This window comes from Microtus pennsylvanicus, chromosome 14 (genome assembly GCF_037038515.1).
Source record: "Microtus pennsylvanicus isolate mMicPen1 chromosome 14, mMicPen1.hap1, whole genome shotgun sequence".
In the NCBI taxonomy this organism is placed as follows: Eukaryota; Metazoa; Chordata; class Mammalia; order Rodentia; family Cricetidae; genus Microtus; species Microtus pennsylvanicus.
Window position 1 is genome coordinate 49,613,347 of NC_134592.1, and position 18,156 is coordinate 49,631,502.

At 35.1% G+C, this 18,156-nt stretch overlaps 1 pseudogene; it reads right to left on the reverse strand.

Annotated features, from left to right (window-relative positions):
- Positions 1-16,187: 16,187 nt before the first annotated feature.
- On the reverse strand, positions 16,188-16,590 carry LOC142834633 (protein FAM237B-like; annotated as a pseudogene).
- Between the last annotated feature and the right edge of the window lie 1,566 nt (positions 16,591-18,156).

The following is an 18,156-nucleotide window of genomic DNA, read 5'->3' on the forward strand; positions in this document are numbered from 1 at the left end:
GACTATTTCAATAAGCTTAAAAGAAAATCTCCCTGAAACAAGTCTTCTAATATTCAGAAAAATTAAATGCAAACAAAAATGAGTTATAGAAAACTGTGTCTCGGTAACATTCTAGGAAAAAAGACAGTAAGAAGAAATCAATATTATTACATGGATTAAATTGTGTTATTCATATATCTATGATATATGTGTAAAAATATATTCAAAATAGACAAATGCAACAATGCTATTTTTAAATTAGCTAAAATAACTTAAAGATAAATTATTTAAAAACATTAAGGAATAAGAATGAAATAGACAAAATTAGAAACAGAAGGAAAACAATAGAAACAATTATCAAAACTAAAAAATAAAACAGAAGACAAAGAACATATTGAAGACAGAACCAGTGGGTGAATGAGTAATTGTATCAACCCTGTGAGATCTGCAATCCTTATGTATTGATTGCCAAATGCAATATGATACGAAAATAGCTTATACAAATGTGATAATTAAAAATATTGAAATGTCGAGATTAACATGGACTACAGGAACGTCTTGAATTCCATCACCTTCAGTCACTAATGCCTTACAGAGAGAAGCAGGGAGAACTCAGAATACACCAAAAAGTTCCTAAGTAGAACATGGGAACAGAGGTTGGAAAGGTGATTTCAACAGCCAAGATTGTTGATAGCTACCAGAAGGTTTAAAAGAAGAATGAAGAGATTCTTCTGAAAGGTCCCAGAGGAAGTCAGCCCTGTTGATGTTTTGATTTAGCACACTGACACAGATTTGAGGCTACTGAGTTTGAAAACTGTGAGCCAATAACTCTGAATAGTTTAAAACTGCCGTTTGCAAAAACATCTCAGAGCAGCCAATGTTTCGTACGCAAAGCAACCAGTCTAATGCAGACAGAAGGAGACTCTTAGGAAGCACAGGGAGGGATGAGTGAAGGAGCCCAAAGAGAAGTAGGAACTAGAGCTAAAGAGAATTCAACTTAAATTTAGAAAGTGAACCAACAAATTAAAAGAATATAGAACACACTTAGAATCTGACCTCATGTGACATACAATAGGAACAGTTGCCAGTCTAGCAATTTTACTGTCTTTATAACATAACATACATATATGTATATATAATGTACAGCTCTAGCCAAAAAAGAAGAAAGGAAATTGGATTTGAATAGTTCTCAGTTTTTGGACAAAAATTTTTATGGAAAAGAGAGTGTTAAAAGATATTTGTGATCACCAAAAGAAAGATATGTGAACCAATGCTTTTAATCTATTAAAATTAGCATAGAGGAAACAGAAATAGACGGAAGGATATCAAAATAAAGAGTTTTATAACAGAGTCAAAAGTATAACAAGATAGCACAATTTATGTAGAGGAAATCCTGCCAAACCTTGCATTTGATAAGGAATTATCTTCTAATGTATATAAAGAACCCAGTTCTTGAAATGCAGAAGAAAGAAACTGACAAGGGACTTGAATAGATAATTCTGAAGAGGACTAAGAAATAAAAAAAATAAAAGAATCACTAATTATCAGAGAAATACAAATTAAAGCATAATGTGATACCATCTTTAACTCTGTAGAATTGCAATTTTTAAATTATGAAATTAGGGTATGGTTGTGGAAATAAAGGAACCGTTGTACAGTGCTTTTTAAATATGAGTTTATAGAGCTGTTATGGAAAACAGTATGTAGCTTCCTCAAAGAACTAAAAATAGATTTACTACAAGACACAAGGGTGCCACTTCTGCTTGCTTATGAAAATGGTCTGAAATTAGTATTTTCAAGAAGTGTTTGCAGTATTCATTATAGCAGGATTCACAATAGCCCAGTTATGAATCACCCTTTATGTCTGGTAATGGATAATAAAATGTGCTTCAGAAAGGAATTCTGTTTGTGACAACATGGGTAGAATTAGAGACCATGATGCTGAGTGAAATAAGCCCAGTGGAGGAAGACAGTTGCACATCCTCTAGCTGGTCTGCAGAATCTAAAGCAATTGAATTTGTAGGAGTGGAGAGAAGAAGGTTGGTTACAGAGACTGGCCTGAAAAAAGGAGATGTGACAGTCAAAAATGCTACGCTTAGTGAGGTGGGAGGAATAAATTTGACTATCATTTTCAGATTTATTGCAAAGCATACTGAGTATAGCAAATGATTGACTACTATACATTTTCATATCACCAAGACAGTAAATTTGAAATATTATTATCATGGAAATTTTATACTGTAGTATTATGTTAATTACTTACCTTAATTATCCCGTTTCATTAAAAAATTGCAACATAGCTTTTTTTCCCATAAGCAAATATAATTACATTTTGTAACATATAATAACATAAAATTTAAAATGTTTATAAAACTTGAAAAAATTAGTCTCCATGAGCTATTCCCATGAAATATAGTAGAGAATGGGTTTCAGAATGCTGGAGATGACAAAGATACTTTATTAGAGAAAAAGAAAATGGTCATAAAATATTTCTTCCTTATAGAATTGAAGTAATGAGGAAATGAAATGCTATTACATGTAATATAAGAAAGATATATACATTGACAGTATAATTATAAGACAAGGAGAAAGACTGAAGATTACATTTGCAAACATTACATTGCTATCATTGTTTTTAGTCAACTATAATCTGCTATTTGTGAAAGTTAAATTGAGACAAGCAATGACACCGTACCTCTGGAATAGTCAATCATCTGTGTCCTTGAGAATCCTGATACAGAGAGATACAGAGGATTGTCATGTAAGAACTCAGTAGACCCATATTTGATCCTGAAATATTAGTTTCCAATGTGGTTATCTGTCAGTACATGTCAATCTATACCTCATTTAATCTACATAAGAGGGGACACTGATGAAACCATAGCAAAAGCAATCCTTTCCCAAGGGTTGTCAGCTCCCTTGTAAAGAGCCAGCTCTTCCTAGGTAATGGCTGCCTGAGGGTAAATTGCTGCCCCTTGGCAGGTCTCTATCAAGGGTGCTATCAGTAATATGGTGGTCATAAATAATATACTCAGAACACAAAGGCTGGCTATTGCTGAAGGTGGGCATCTTGAAATTTAAGAGGCTAAGAATTGGATTTGATTGAAATTAAAACTTTTCATTCATGAATTTTAAAACTACTTTAAAAAGTCTCTAGTGATTACAGTTAGTAAATGAGAAGGAGCTATTCATTATCTTCAGGAGTAGCTAAATGAAAAAATGAAAGACTATTTTGAAAATGTCATTGCAAAAATAATGATGAATGATTGAGGAAACAGCTCTGCTTAAACTTATTTAAAGATTATGTGGTATTCTACTAGCATTTACAATTTTAATATATTTATATGTCAAGGCAAATAAGTGTTAGTACATTTCTCTTGCTTTTTCTATAATGAACATTTTATTATGTAGTCAAGAAGCAAAAAAGATTACTAAAACATTATTATAGATTATAGTTAATAATTGAAAGTAGAATAACTTACCTGTTTGCATCTGCATTGATCTAAATTTATAGACCTAGTTCCAAAGAATCTTCCTTGCATCTCCCCCTGCAAAAGTGTAACCTTATAATATTGGCTCTTATGACAAGAGTAGCATTACCACTTTTTATTTTCAGGAAATTAATACTGAATTTGACCAAGTGTCTTAATCTAGAGGCCGACCTGTATGAAATTTGAGAACATGCTAAATGGCACCACTGTTAGACAGCTAGAAAAATCCAGACGTAAGAACTGTATTCCATGCTGTTCACATTCAATCTGTATCTTTGCATTTGTTTTTGATTGAAAGTCTGAGTGGACAAAGAATCCTACATTGAATTAGCTGAACGGGACAATCACAGTGAGCATCCTAAGGTGTTCAGGAGGCCCCACCCCTACACAAAGAACTCCAGGCAAGTAAGGAGTGCTGAGAGTGGGAGAAACAGTCTTCTCCAGGGAAGAGCATAGTGCTTGGTTATCTATTATCAAATGGCGATCCTGAAAACAAATACATGAGCGATATTATACAGACAGAGCAGGTTATATTTGTATATTAAGGAATATCCATACAAATATATATGCACATATAGCACAATTAATGAAAAAAGACCATATATTGAAGAGAGAGCAAAGACGGGTATATGGGAGGACTTGGGCTGAGGAAAGGGAAGGAAGAAATGATATAATTATATTATTATAATTTCAAAAAGTAAATAACTTGGCAAAGATTCTTAGGTTGGTAACTTTCAGTATTTTAAAGACATTGTTCCATTCTGTCATCTGTTACAGGACCATGTGACTACAGAAGTGCATGCCATGTTATGTTTTCTGTTTCTACGTTGAGCCTGCTCAACATTCTTCCTCCTTTTGGAAATTCTCTTTTCCTTTATACTCTGAAATTTCACAGGAGTCTTCTTTAAAATGAGTCCATCATATACTCCACTTGCAGAAAAAAGTGAATCTAGCTTACACAGCTCAGTAAATATGAGACTGTCAGAGCCATAATACAGCCAGTCATGGGGTCATACATCTGAAACCCTAGTGCTGCTGGACAGGGACAGTTGATCCTGGGGACAACTATATAATAAATCAAAATCTGGGCAATCAGTATTGCCCATGATCCAGGTTAGGTGAAGAACCCTGCCTCAAAATATGATGTGGAAAAGCTATTGAGGATAACAATAATGTCAAGCTCTTCAGCTTGCAAGCACCGGGATGCTCAAACTCCCCCCCACACCACACATGTACCATCCACATAGGCTACACCTTCCTTCCCACACACAATGTGAAATAGTGATATTTTTTTACAGTCTGTCACCTGAGAAAAATTCCATTGCTTTGATGTCAAAGTCCTTGTATCAGTCAGGATATTAGAAATGTTAGTTTAGTGACATATAAAACAGTATTCATTTTAGGACGATACCTTGGTATACTTTAGCATATATATTAGAAAAGCAATTAGTTTTACTGCATTAACCAGATGAAAACAAAAGTTATCACCTGAAATATTAAGAAAACTTTTGATAATTCTCATTTCTACTCATGCGTTCAAAATCTCTCAGCAAAAAGAGAAAAACAAAGGAGAGTCATACATTTGTTTTAGTGTTTCTGTTTTGGAGGGCGCACCTGCGGTGTGTAAGTCTAAGAGCCATTTTCAAGAGTTGGATCTCTCCTACACCTGTGTGGGTTCTGAGAGTCTAACTCAGGTTCTCAGGCTTAGGAGCAAGCTTACCAGTTGGACGCATCTCACTGGCCAGTGCTAGGATTCAGATGCACAAGAAGGTTTACAGCCAACATCACATTAATGAAAAAACATTGGAATTTCTATTATTGAGTTTTATCAAAAGGAAAATCATATCCATTCTTCCCACTTCCATTGTTCTTGCTGATCTTCTGTACTCCCTGGGATTAACTCTCATCCTGGATTCCTGAAGCTCAGGTATTCAGGTCCCTTCTTCCTCCAGGCAATAGAACAGTTTCATTCTTCTCTGTAGACCTTACCTTCCAAATGTCTATACTTCCTTTAAATATGTTCTTCTTTTTAGTGTTTTTTCAATATTATTATTAGTTTTGAAATGTTTCTCACTGTCTAGTCCTGACTGCAATAGAATTCACTATGTAGCCCATCCTAGCCTTGACCCTCCTGCCTCTCTGCCTTCCAGGTGTTGAAAATCTGTAAGAACAAGTCCTGGAAGCCTGGTTCTTATAATGAGTATTTTGTTAGTTACCAAGATCACTTAAAGAGACTTTTTCTTCCTCCTTCTTGGGATTCATAAGGAATTTCCTTCGCTGTCTGCATTCTCCATGCCTCCCTTAGAGTGGAACACAGAGTTGGCACTGTGCCTCTGAATGCTGGCTGTAAGAACACCTGCTTTGGTGTTTCCAACAGGCCTCTCACTTAACAAGCATAGGACTGAAAGTTTACAACTCACTCAGGCCCTCATCATCTAATGATAATGAAGAACCTCACAACTACAGTGGAAGTAAAGTCAATAGAAGAAAGAGTAAAACTTTAGAGAAGACAAATAACCTCCATCATACTCTGAGTAACGCTCTGTTAACCTTTGGGAGATGTACCAACTCCTGATATTTTTAAAGAAAGAGATGTTGGTTTGTTTCCCCTTTCTGATATAAATGCTGCATAGAGTACACAGTCTGATAAATGACCTTGAGAAAAAATGATTTATTATAGTGTCAATTTTCTGATGTAAGTATTCCCTGGATATATTGATATATTAGGCTCATTCCTTTTATTCCATATCAGATTATTTCAAGAAGATATGGAAGGCTTAGTTATCTGCCTTTCCTCTATTGTAGTGCTTGACAACATATCTCTCTAATTCTTTCCCACTATTCCTTTTTAATGTTTAAAATAGATTTTTTCATCTATATAGGCAGACAAAATAATAACTTAAGCAATGCTTTGCTATTTATCAGATACTTGCAATTTAATGGAGCTATTTAAAATGTGCATTGCAATAGTTTTTAAGAAGTGATTACATGCATTAAATTTCCAAAGAATTAATAAAAAAATTACATGGAATTTGTGAGAGACTTTAAACTAAATTGACACTAAATATATGTCTAGTTTGTGAGCTAATTTTTCACTGATAATAAGTTAATATTTATGATCTCATTAATCTTGAAAATGTTATTTGGGTAGGACCCCAGTTCTATCATTCTAGTGGCCTTAAAAGGAGGAAGATAATGCAAAATTGATGTGGGATGTCCTGTATATATGTTGCGTTTTGGCTAACGAATAAAGCTGCTTTGGCTTATGGCAGGACATAATATAGCCAGGCAGGAATATATATATATATATATATATATATATATATATATATATATATATTCAAAGGAGAAAGATGTCTAGAACCTTTACCTGTAGGCCACAGCATTGTGGTGATACACAGATTAATAGAAATGGTTTAATTTAAGATATAACAGTTATCCAGGAATATGCTTAAACTATTAGCCAAGCAGTGTTGTAATTACTATACTTTCTGTGTGATTATTTGCATCTGGGTATCTGGGGAATTGAATGAGCAGCCTCTGTTTACAAAATGATGCCACAAGGTGGGCAACTACATCCACATAAAACCTGAGAGAGCTTGGGAAGGAATTCTAGACACAAAAGAACAGAATTAAGCATGGCTTCTTAGTAGCATTAGTTTCTTAGGTGGGCTCTGTTGGCTAGAGACAAGCAGAACTGTGATTCCTTTAAGAGAAGGTTTCCTGACTCAGCATTAGCAGCAAAAACTATGTGACTATTTTAAGAGCCAGCTTCCTGGTTCATACTGACAGCACAAACTCTGGCTTTTTTGGGAGGTCCTGAACTTAAATGTGGTCTGAGAACAGCTTGTTACAAATTGCTTAATGGAGACATAGATCTGCTGAATCCCTAAAGCTAGGGTAGTGAGCATGGTTCACAGAGGCCATGAACATACCTCTGCCATATTGGACTGGGTGGAGAAACAGGAAGGGCCATGGAGTTGGTCCTAGCAATTCTTGCTTAGTATTCAAAAAAAAGGACATCCCTGGTCAGAAAATGGTTACAGATATGCAATAAAGGTATATTCAGACAAAAAAAGAGACTTCTAAATGGTTCACAGTGTTAGATAAATATATGTGGGCTTAAGAGAGAGAAAAGAAGTACAAACAATCATAGATTAAAGAAGTAAGGATAATAAAATAAATATTAAAAGTAAGAGTCAAAAAAGACAAGTAAAGATGGATTATACCCAGAAAGCTTGGACTAAGAATATTATGGTATTTTCTCTGAATTTATTGACTGCAGGAAGATATTTGACTCTGGGTGCTGCTATACTAAACCAATGTGAAGGTTTAGACTTCAAAATTTGAGTCTAAAGATATGTTGCTTTAGAAAACTGCTTTTGTTTCCACAGAAGATGAAAACCTGTGGATTCTTTCCAGGCTAATGTGGTTTGATGGAACAAGACCCCCTGAAAAGTCTCTGTAAACCCTAAAAATACTTTTCCCAAAAAACAGCAGGAAGCAGTTTGGAGAAAACAGTGCCCAAATTCCCAAAAATATATATATTAGAGGTATAATAGAGAGTAAGCAGAGTCAAGGAAACACCGTGTCAAAGGAGAAAGATGCCCAAAACCTTTTACAGTAGGCTACAGCCTCGTGGTGATACATAGATTATTAGAAATGGGTTACTTTAAGATATAAGAGTTAGCCATGACCATGTCTAAGCTATTGGTCAAGCAGTGTTGCAATTAATGTAGCTTCTGGGTGATTATTTGGGTCCTGGAAGTTGGAAACCAAATGTAGCCTTCATTTACAAAAAATCTCTCCCTCACCATGCATAAAAGGCTAGATTCCTGGGAAGACACAGAGAAGCAAAGAGAAAGGCCTCATGATAAATCACCATGTTACAATTTGACTGCACTTGCTAGTTCTAGAACTACGAGAAAATAAACTGTTGGTTAAGGGATTCACTATGGCATTTTATTTTGATACTAAAGAACATCAATACACCCTTAAGTGATGTGGTTTGCTCTGAATGTTTTCCTGTTATGATGACATGATGACAATTTTTTAAAATTTTAAATTGACTATGTATAAGTGCATGCGTGCACACATGCACTCATGCATGTGTTGCTCCTGTTTTATCATGTGTGTGGATGTAGACACACTATGCCACATAGAGGTCAGAGGAGACTCTTTGAGTGTTGTTACTCATCCTCCCAAATTGTTTGACACAGTCTTGTTCCCACTGCATAAGCCAGTCTATCAGACATTCTTTTTTTCCACCTTCTGTCTTCCCACAGGACTGCTTTGGGATCACAGATGCCTGGGCTACTGTGTCTGGCTCTTGTCTGGTTTCTTGATGTCAATACTCAGGTTTTCAGCCTTGTAGGGCAAGTACATATCCCCACTGGGGCATCTCTCAATCCCGTAATGCCAGTTTTATTTGTAAATGTTTATGTCTGCATATTTTCCCAGTCTTGTTTATCTGTGTATAAATACTAGGTCCACAGCTCACAGTTATTTTTCCAGAAGATTTTTTATTGAGAAATGTTTGTACAGGCTTATGTGGTATCTTTCAGCTTTGTGGCTTTAGAAGCTGGGAAGTCCAAGATTTAAGTGCTTTCTGGTAAAGACCTTCTTTGCCATAAAGCTGTAGAGTGCTTTTCCTGTCAAGAAAGCACACACATGCTGCAAATATTAATAAGAATGGGAATTGTGAACACGTGTGTGTGAGAGAGCTTGCTTCTGGAACAAGAAGCCCCTGAGAAAGCACACCAGGCTGCATATAATGGCAGAATTCCATGTCTGAGATAGGTCACTCACACTCAAATAACTTATTAAGGATTCTATCTATCAATCCTGTTATAATGATACTTAATTTTAAACATGAGCTTTAGAAGACAGCTTTAAAGTATATTATAACTTTTTAACTTACATCTTAGGTAAATTATTTTATTATTTATTAACTTAACATATATTTACCAAATGCTTATCATGTACCTATGTCCCACCTATAATTTTCCTGGACAAAATAAACTTTGTGTAAAAGAATTTATGTACCTATGAAAAAGCCAAAGAAGTAAAGCAATGTAGTAGATATTAATTAAGATCTAAAATAGATGAAGGGTGATAGAAAAGGTTAGAGAAGACCAGATGGTTAATATTTTCTTAGTCACACCCAGGAAGTACCTGATAAAGTGAATTTAAGATTGGAGAAAAGGGAGAGATTAGGTCAGGCAGACATGTGAAGGAAGGCCTTGCAGAAACCAGAAATGAAGATGAAAGGGCCTTGATACCAATGTGTATTTGCATGATTTCAGACTGGATCTTCTTGACAGAAATGCATATTAACAAGAGATTATTTCATACTCAAGTACAAATACTATTAAGAGAGAGATTGCTAGTTTGCATTCTCTTGAGTTAATTTTTCAGTCAATATTTCTAAGACAGTTAGTGAACAACAACACAACTTTTAACATGTTCTGATAAAGATTGCCTGAGAGTCTGTGTTGCAAAATTCAATATTCCTACTTTGCGAATGTGTTTCCCTCTTCTGCGTGGCAACATAGTCCTCACAACTACTGTTCTATTCTCTTATTTTATGAATCACACATTTTGGTGTTTTAGAGTAGGTGAAAGCATACAATATGGTCTTTCTATGTCTCACCAATGTAACATAACCTAATTGCCCCCATTTACAGCATGTATGTTGTTACACATGACATTTTTATTAAGGCTGAAATAATATTATTATATATAAATAGATATATTCCACACTTTATCCATTTATGCACTACTGGATGTTCATGTCACCTCTCTATCTTTGCTGTTGTAAACATTGTAACTGATAAATTTTGCTTTAGTCCTGTAGGATTGCCAGATCATACACCAAATTCTGCAGCACTGTAGTTTAAACTCATTTTAAAGAGGTCTTTCAAATCTTTATCTTGCTAATTCATCTCTGTCTTAAATCTCACTGATTTTTCTGAAAGCTATACTTCTTATGTTCCTTTAACAGAGCTGCCAAATTTTTGTGTGCATATTCTTATATGTGGAGGATTTTAATTATTTTTATTCAAATTATTTTTTTTAATTCTGTTCGTCTAGGTGTGTTTATAAATATATTTCTGATAATTCAGTTGAAGCATTTACAGTTATTGGAATAACTATATAATAAACCTCTTTTGAATGAATTTTCACATAAAGCGCTCTATTATCAGTGAGTACAACTTCGAAATGAGACTTTCCGTGTATAATCAGTCAATCATTTGGTTCATCTTTCTCTCATGAGTAAGTCTGAGTATTCTGGAGTAAGGAAAGCAAGCACTGATTTTCTGTTATTTTTCTAGCTGGACTTAACCAAATGAACATTGCATATTTAATTGCATCTACCCTAGAATATTCATAGAAATTATTTTCATTGAAATTCACTAAAAAATATCAATACATGAAGAGACAAACACACATTAAACATAGTGTATGATTATAAACGGGGCTTTGAGATAATTCCTATTCCAACCATTTTATTTACTCTCGTGTGTTAACAATCTACCCCCAGATGATAAACAAATCACACACTGACTTCATTAGGTTGTTTTTCAGCTTTGCTTATATTTAGGTACAACTGTATTAAACTTTTACATTTTTGTTTTTGATAGGTACGGTGGTGGTGGTAGTGGTATATATGTGGTGTGTGTGTGTGTGTGTGTGTGTGTGTGAGAGAGAGAGAGAGAGAGAGAGAGAGAGAGAGAGAGAGAGAGAGAGATGCTCTACATCTGCAAATAGTAATTAGTAACATTACACAGCATTAGTCATGAGTGGTGACAGTAATGTCTTATTTTTCTAACAATTATGAGAGCTATCAAAAGAAGTCAGATAAAGGCTGACATTTCAGTTGAAAAGTTGATGATTGCTTGATACTGAATAAATCATTTTAAGTTTTGTGAATAGTCTTGATATAACAGAAATATAAAATAAATTTCTCTGTATGACAAAATACTTTTATTCCATAATATGTATTGTTAAAATGACCAATGGAATCAGAATAAGAAAAAAAAAACATGTATGGTTTCTGGTTGTAAGCATGTTAGGTTTGAGCTTATACTAGGAAGACCTAAACCAATGTCAGTTCATTCCCAGATAAGCACTAATGACAGAGAAAAGAAATTGTTTCAACACAGTCTAGCTTAGTGAACCAGTGAATTTTGGGGTGATTACTTACAATAACATAGGTAGGGGGCTTATATGCAGAAGTGTGAGTTCCAGATTGCTACATCACTAGAAAGCAAACCCCAGCATGGGGGAGTACTCAAGAATGTTGCAACATCAGGGCTCTGTGTGTAATTTGCAGGTATTGCCATGGGCTGTAGAGTCTCTATTCCCAGCAACTATTACTGCTTACATAATAACAGAAAGCTCCTCGTGAATCTCCTAAGTTTCAGGAGCTTCCCAAGCCTTGTAAGCTTCCTTTTGTTTCTGAGGTTTGTGAGTCTTTTCTTTCCTCCAAGTGAAAATAATTCAGTTTGGAGGAAATAGCTATACTGCACTGTCTGTCCATGTGCAAAATGGATTGCTTCAGTAAGACTGTGCAGCAATTATGGAGATTATTACTGAAACTCACATAATGTTGAGACCAACCAACCATGGGGAGTCCAGCACTACCGCCTACATTTACAACATAACTCCTGCAAAGGGGGCATCTCTAAAGAAAGGGAGGAAGATTCTAAGAACCAGAAAAATAGACTGTAGCTTCTACAAATGACAGGAAGCTTCATTCAAGATGTCTTAATGATATTCCTGCCTACAAAAGCCTGAAGAATAAAAGACAACCCCAATAGACATTCTAGGGAGGAACAAGAAAGCTCACAGGCACTCGGCACTAGACACAGAACTACACACAGCCAGTGACTACGGAGAGAGAGAATTAGTTTATTCAATACTGTGCCAGCCAGTGTTATGTTAACTTTACAAAAGCTGAAGTCATCTGGAAGGAAGAAAACTCAGCTGAGAAAATGTCCCCACCAGATTATCTGGTGTACAAACCTGTGATACATTGTCTTTATTGATGACTGATGTGGACTTTATAGCCCCCTGGAAAGGTTATTCTGGGTGCTACAAGAAGGCACACTGAGCAAGTCAAATAAGCAGCATCTTTTTATGGCCCCTGCTTTAATTTCTGCTTCATCATTTCTACCTTTAGTTACTTCTTTGACTTTCCTTTGTCATGGACTGTTAAGTAGAAGTGTAAACGGAAATAAATCTTTTCTACCCCAAGTTACTTTGGATCATGATGTTTTATCATAGCAATAGAAGTCCTAAGGCAATTAAAACTCATCACACCTGAAATAAGTAAGATACACAGAAGCAACACTAAATACATTCATCAGGATATATTTATATATTTAGGCATATGTGTATATGCATGTGTGTGTGTGTGTGTGTGTGTGAGAGAGAGAGAGAGAGAGAGAGAGAGAGAGAGAGAGAGAGAGAGAGAGAGAGAGAGAAGAGAGAGAGAGAAAGAAACAAAAGTAATCTAGATAAAGAGGCCATCACTTTGAAAGGGAATCAGGTGCATGGAAGCAGTTGGAGTAAAAGGATTTGGGAGAGTTGTAGTGAGGTAAAGGAAGGGGAAAATGATATATTTCTGTTTTAATTAAGATTAGAAATTGTAAATAAAGCACAAATATTTTATATCTCATCATAACCATTCATAACAATGTTCAGTTACTATATTTTAAATTTGAATGACTGAAAAAAATTGAGGTTTTAAATGGATATACTCAACTCTTGCACATACACATACATAGGTTACTATGATATCTACAGATTTAGGTAAATGCTTCTTTTCCATATCTAGCAGTTTCAACATAGGAAATCATCCTAATGTGTTTGCCCAACTCTCTGTTGTAAACTTAGTTGGAGGCTAAAACTACATCTCTCAGATATTGGAGGAAATATTCCTGCTTTTGTTTGAAATGATTCCCATGGCCTCTATTTAGATAGGACTTTAGAAAATCATCCCCAGCATTATAAGGAGGTCAATTACATAACCACTAGTAAGGAGCTCCTCTATGTACTTTAGGAAAGGTGGAAGGAGCTGCAGGAGGAAGAGATGGAGAAGTGGGTGGGAGCAGATGGGGAGAGATGCTGTCTGCTAAGATGCTGTTTATCTACGGCAATGATTGCGTGAATCATCTTTGTGCTTCGCTGCCATGCTCAGGACCTCTGTCTTTGATGCTCCCTTCCTCGCTTCTTGTCATGATGAATCTCTAATTAATGGCTGAGAAAAGTAACTGCTCCCCATAATTTTTAATGCAGCCTCAGGCATAGAAAGTCTATTTAGAAGTCTATTCCCTGGGAAAGTAGTTTGCCTGGCACAAGAAAAAGTGTTATGGACTTCTGTTATATTAAACAAAGAAACACAAAACTCTGAAAATGTTTGCAATGAATATTCTTTCTTCAGGGGAAAAGGTATCCAAAATGTGTTTGTAGAATAAATTAAAGGTTTTGGAGTGTGTTTGGAAGAGAAATATATAAACCCAGAAGGCTTCATTTTAGTGTTGTTTTCCTTAAAATTATAGTTTAGTTGTAAATATTTTCAACAAATGTCTTTAGAAATTTAATTTCTATATGACTTAACATACAATTGTGAGTACAGCAGAGCATGAAGCTTTTTGAAGAATAGACACTATTCATAGATGACAGGATATTTTTGGTAGTGGTTAAGTAGTATTAAGTACTTGATAGCTTATCTACTACAAAGCTCCAAAAGCTAGTGATGCGGTAATATGAGGTATTGCTAATTTCCCTACACTTCCTTCTATAGTGAATCATTTTTTCTACATTTGTCTTTTTCTTACCTCAGCACTATTTCTTCTGAATCCCTGACTTTTCTTCCATTCTCCTTGGCCCTGGACTGGGTCTTTCTCATCAGTTCCTCTATCTTCTTTATCTACAGTTTCTTCCTAGTGATATAATTCAGTTTCTGTTTTTTTTAATCACCATTATATTTCAGATTTGCGTATCAATTGCCAGCTTTAAATTTTTCTTTGAATACTACCTTTTTATATCCAATTCAGTAGTTGATTTCTCCATGTAAAACAGTCCTAACGTTATAACATAAGAAAAAGATCTTTGTTCAGAGGCAGACCTACCTTGCCTCTGCCTTTCCAATTCTACCTATTCTCCCAGATACTGGGACTTGTTCTTGATTCATTTTCTATTCTGACAGTCCATATTAACTAGGCAATTGCTTGATTTCACCTTGAAAATTGTTCTAGAATGAGTTCTCACCCCCCATTCCCCTGGGAACTTCTAGTTCCACATCACTGTTTTCTTGTATCTGTGTTATTTCAGATGCTTCTTATTAGAGTCCTAAGACAGAAGGACCCTTCCATGATCTGGCCCTGATTCCTTGAGCTCATTTGCTGTCGCCTTGCCAATATTGCTGCCAGTCTATGTCTATACAGGATCCTTGACACTTTTGGAAATGACCCAAGCCAGATACCGTTTTGGGACAGTTACCTCTGTTGTTTCCTCTGACCAGTGCTGGTTCCCTAGAGTTTCATTAAATCCCTTCTTTCTTCTCATTAGAGTAGTTCCAAAATTGTACTCAAGCCCAAATGTATACTACCTACTCTCCACAAAGCTTATCTAATCTACACCAGCTGCCATGTCTCCATGTTCTCATTATTGACTGAATATTATTTATTTCCTTCTTCATAAAAATGTTGCATGAAAATAGATTATTTTGAGAAGTGTGTTTTGTTGACATCTCCATTTCAATTGAATTAACCCTACCAAGTGCATAAATAGATAAATGTTCAGTTTTTTTGTCCCCTTCATAATTGGTGTCTGTGGAAACACAAGAGGGCATTATGCTCCCTAGAATGAAGTTATATGAAATCAGGAGCCATAATGTAGGTACTGGTAACTGAACCTATGTCCTCTGCAATATCAGGAAGTGTATAACTGCTAAGCCTTCAATGCAGCTCTTTACTCGCATTTGGACTAATTCTTCTTCTTTTTTTTTGTTTTAAAAAATTTTATTTTCATGTGAAGTAGTATTTCCAAACAAAGACAATTAACAAAATGCTTTTAAATAACAAATTATTGACAAAATACTTAAATATATGCAAATACTCCAACCACTATCAATAAAACAATTATATAGCTAGATGAAGAAACTGGAAATCAGAATTTTAATTACAATAGGAGATGTGATTTGGTAAGTACTAACAGGATTCTGCTCTCACTTGGCATTTTTCTTGAGGTATTTTTTGTTTTCCTTCCTAAGTGTAAAACATATTTTATAATCTAGTTCTATAGTATCAAGGAAAATTAATATTTCTTAATATAAGATTCCATTCTTCTAAGCAACCCAATTGAAAATGTTTTGTTCAGAAGGCTGCAACAAGCCTGGTATTTAAATCTTACAATATGAATACAGAGCTGTATGACTTTCTTATGAATTACTCATGGGGGAGCAATAAGATGATTTTTAATGATCTAGCAATATTTATATTCCAAGATCATTTATAAGCAAGCACTCTCCTGATTTCTAAATAATGTAAAATTTATTTATTTTAATTAGAAAATTATAATTTTCTTATTCTTTTAATTATTTTTGTAATTATTATAAGAAAATAAACAAGACAAATTTGCTAGCTAGATAAACCTGAAATACCAAGAAGTTTTAAATATCAAGTTTTTAATAATACCACTTCACTACTTCTATAGGTATACCTTCAAATCAACTCTTCTCATTTTCTGTGGAAAATTATAGTTGGAAGATACCACCTGTCTTCTGCCCATTCCGTGAGACCTTGAAAGCAAACAGTCTATGTACATGTCCCCAAGTCTTTAGCTATGTTTAAGAAGATACTGTAATGCCTGGGCCTCTGAGATTTTTTCAAGAACAACATGAAATTCCAGAAGGCATCCACACTGTGCTCTGTCTTGAGTTCCTTGAGGTCTCTGAGTGTCAGAGAGCGTGTGTTCCATGCTCATCTTCTCTGATGCCCACGCTGATGCTGGCAAGCACTCCCTTTTGAAACTCTAAGTTAGCATTAGTGAGATTGAACAGCATGATGCAGCCCAGGGGAAGGTATACCCATCTCCTTGCGGCAGAAGCCATCCTATATAGAGGAAAAGAAGAAGTTTAAAAACACATACACAAAAGAAAAATGGTATAGTGAATGTGTATTTCTTGGTTTTCCTCTGAGCTGATGACTCTCAGACCTTTTTTTGAAGGGATATTGGAATTCTGGCTTGACAACCAAAAGTCTGAGAGTCCCTGAAATCTAGTGTATGTTTGTGCAGATATGATGTGTATTTCATCATAGACCCTTACAGCTTCACAAAACCTTAAAAACTTGTATTCCCTCTCTCCCCCTGTAGAGATTAGTACACTCTTCAGTGATGTGCTCTCCTGTCTCACTTTCCAAGAGGACTAAAGTGCAACTCATTCTGTAGGTAGTTATGAGAGGTTTTGTTGGTTTTTTTGGGGGGAGTACATAGTTTATTATTATTATTATTATTTATTATTAAAAATTTCTGCCTCCTCCCCGCCTCCACCTCCCATTTCCCTCCCCCTTCCCCGCTCCCCTCCCCCCTCTCTCCAGCCCGAAGAGCAGTCAGGATTCCTTGCCTTTGAAACTACCTTTGATTCCTATCAGTCTAGTTTACTTTTTTGATAGATTTACATTTAACATATATGTGCCTTCATAGTTTTAGTGGGCCTTATGTAAGCATGTTGGAATAGAATGTTTTAAAATCCACTGGACAAGCCATTGATATATTTACATTACCTCTGTTCAACATAATTATTGATAGAACCATATTTACTATATACCATATTTGTTCCTATTTTATATTTGTTTCTTCTACTCTTTTCTACCTTTGTCTTATATTCTTTTCTGGATGTTCTGTGGTTTTAATAGAATGTTTAGTATGACTCTATTTCTTTCCATTTGTAGTATATCAGCTGTACTTCTATTTTCACAGTTTATGATAGTTGTTCTAGAGCCCATGATGACATTTATTAAATGAAAACTGCATAGTCAGTGACTTTCAAATAAGATCATAACCAAGGAAAAATTCCTACCATTTTGTATATAGACATCACAATTTAATGGCCCAACAGAATCTGTCAAGAATAAGAAACCGAACTGCTTGCTTTCAAACCCTCCATTCTAACTGCAGAATTTCTTTCTCTGATTCTCAGCATCCCATTGTGATCTTGATGGCTAAGTACCAATGATGGAAGTTGTTGAAGGATTTGCTTTATTGAAGGGAAGAAAACTGAAAAAGAAACTTAGACAAGTACAGATCAAATACAGAGGAATTTGTAGTGGCCTGGTTGAAGAGCAGACTCAGAAGTATATTCTTTTAACACCATGACAACCAGTAAATCTATCAAAAAACACACATTGCCAGCATACTATGGAAGTAATCAGAAGTCATGTATCACCTAGTTCTTTATCCAAGGTACCTTCTCAATGATACCCCAGCATAACGGAATATTTTTTGAGGAATAACATACATTACAAAAATATTGCTTTTTGTTATAAAGTTTCTGCATATGCCGTTTTTATCAGGAACTCTTCAACTTAAAGTTAAAACATTTTTTTTTTACTTCAAAACTACCTCACAACTTTAATCTATCCTATGAATCAAGCATTTATAGTGACACTTAAAAGTA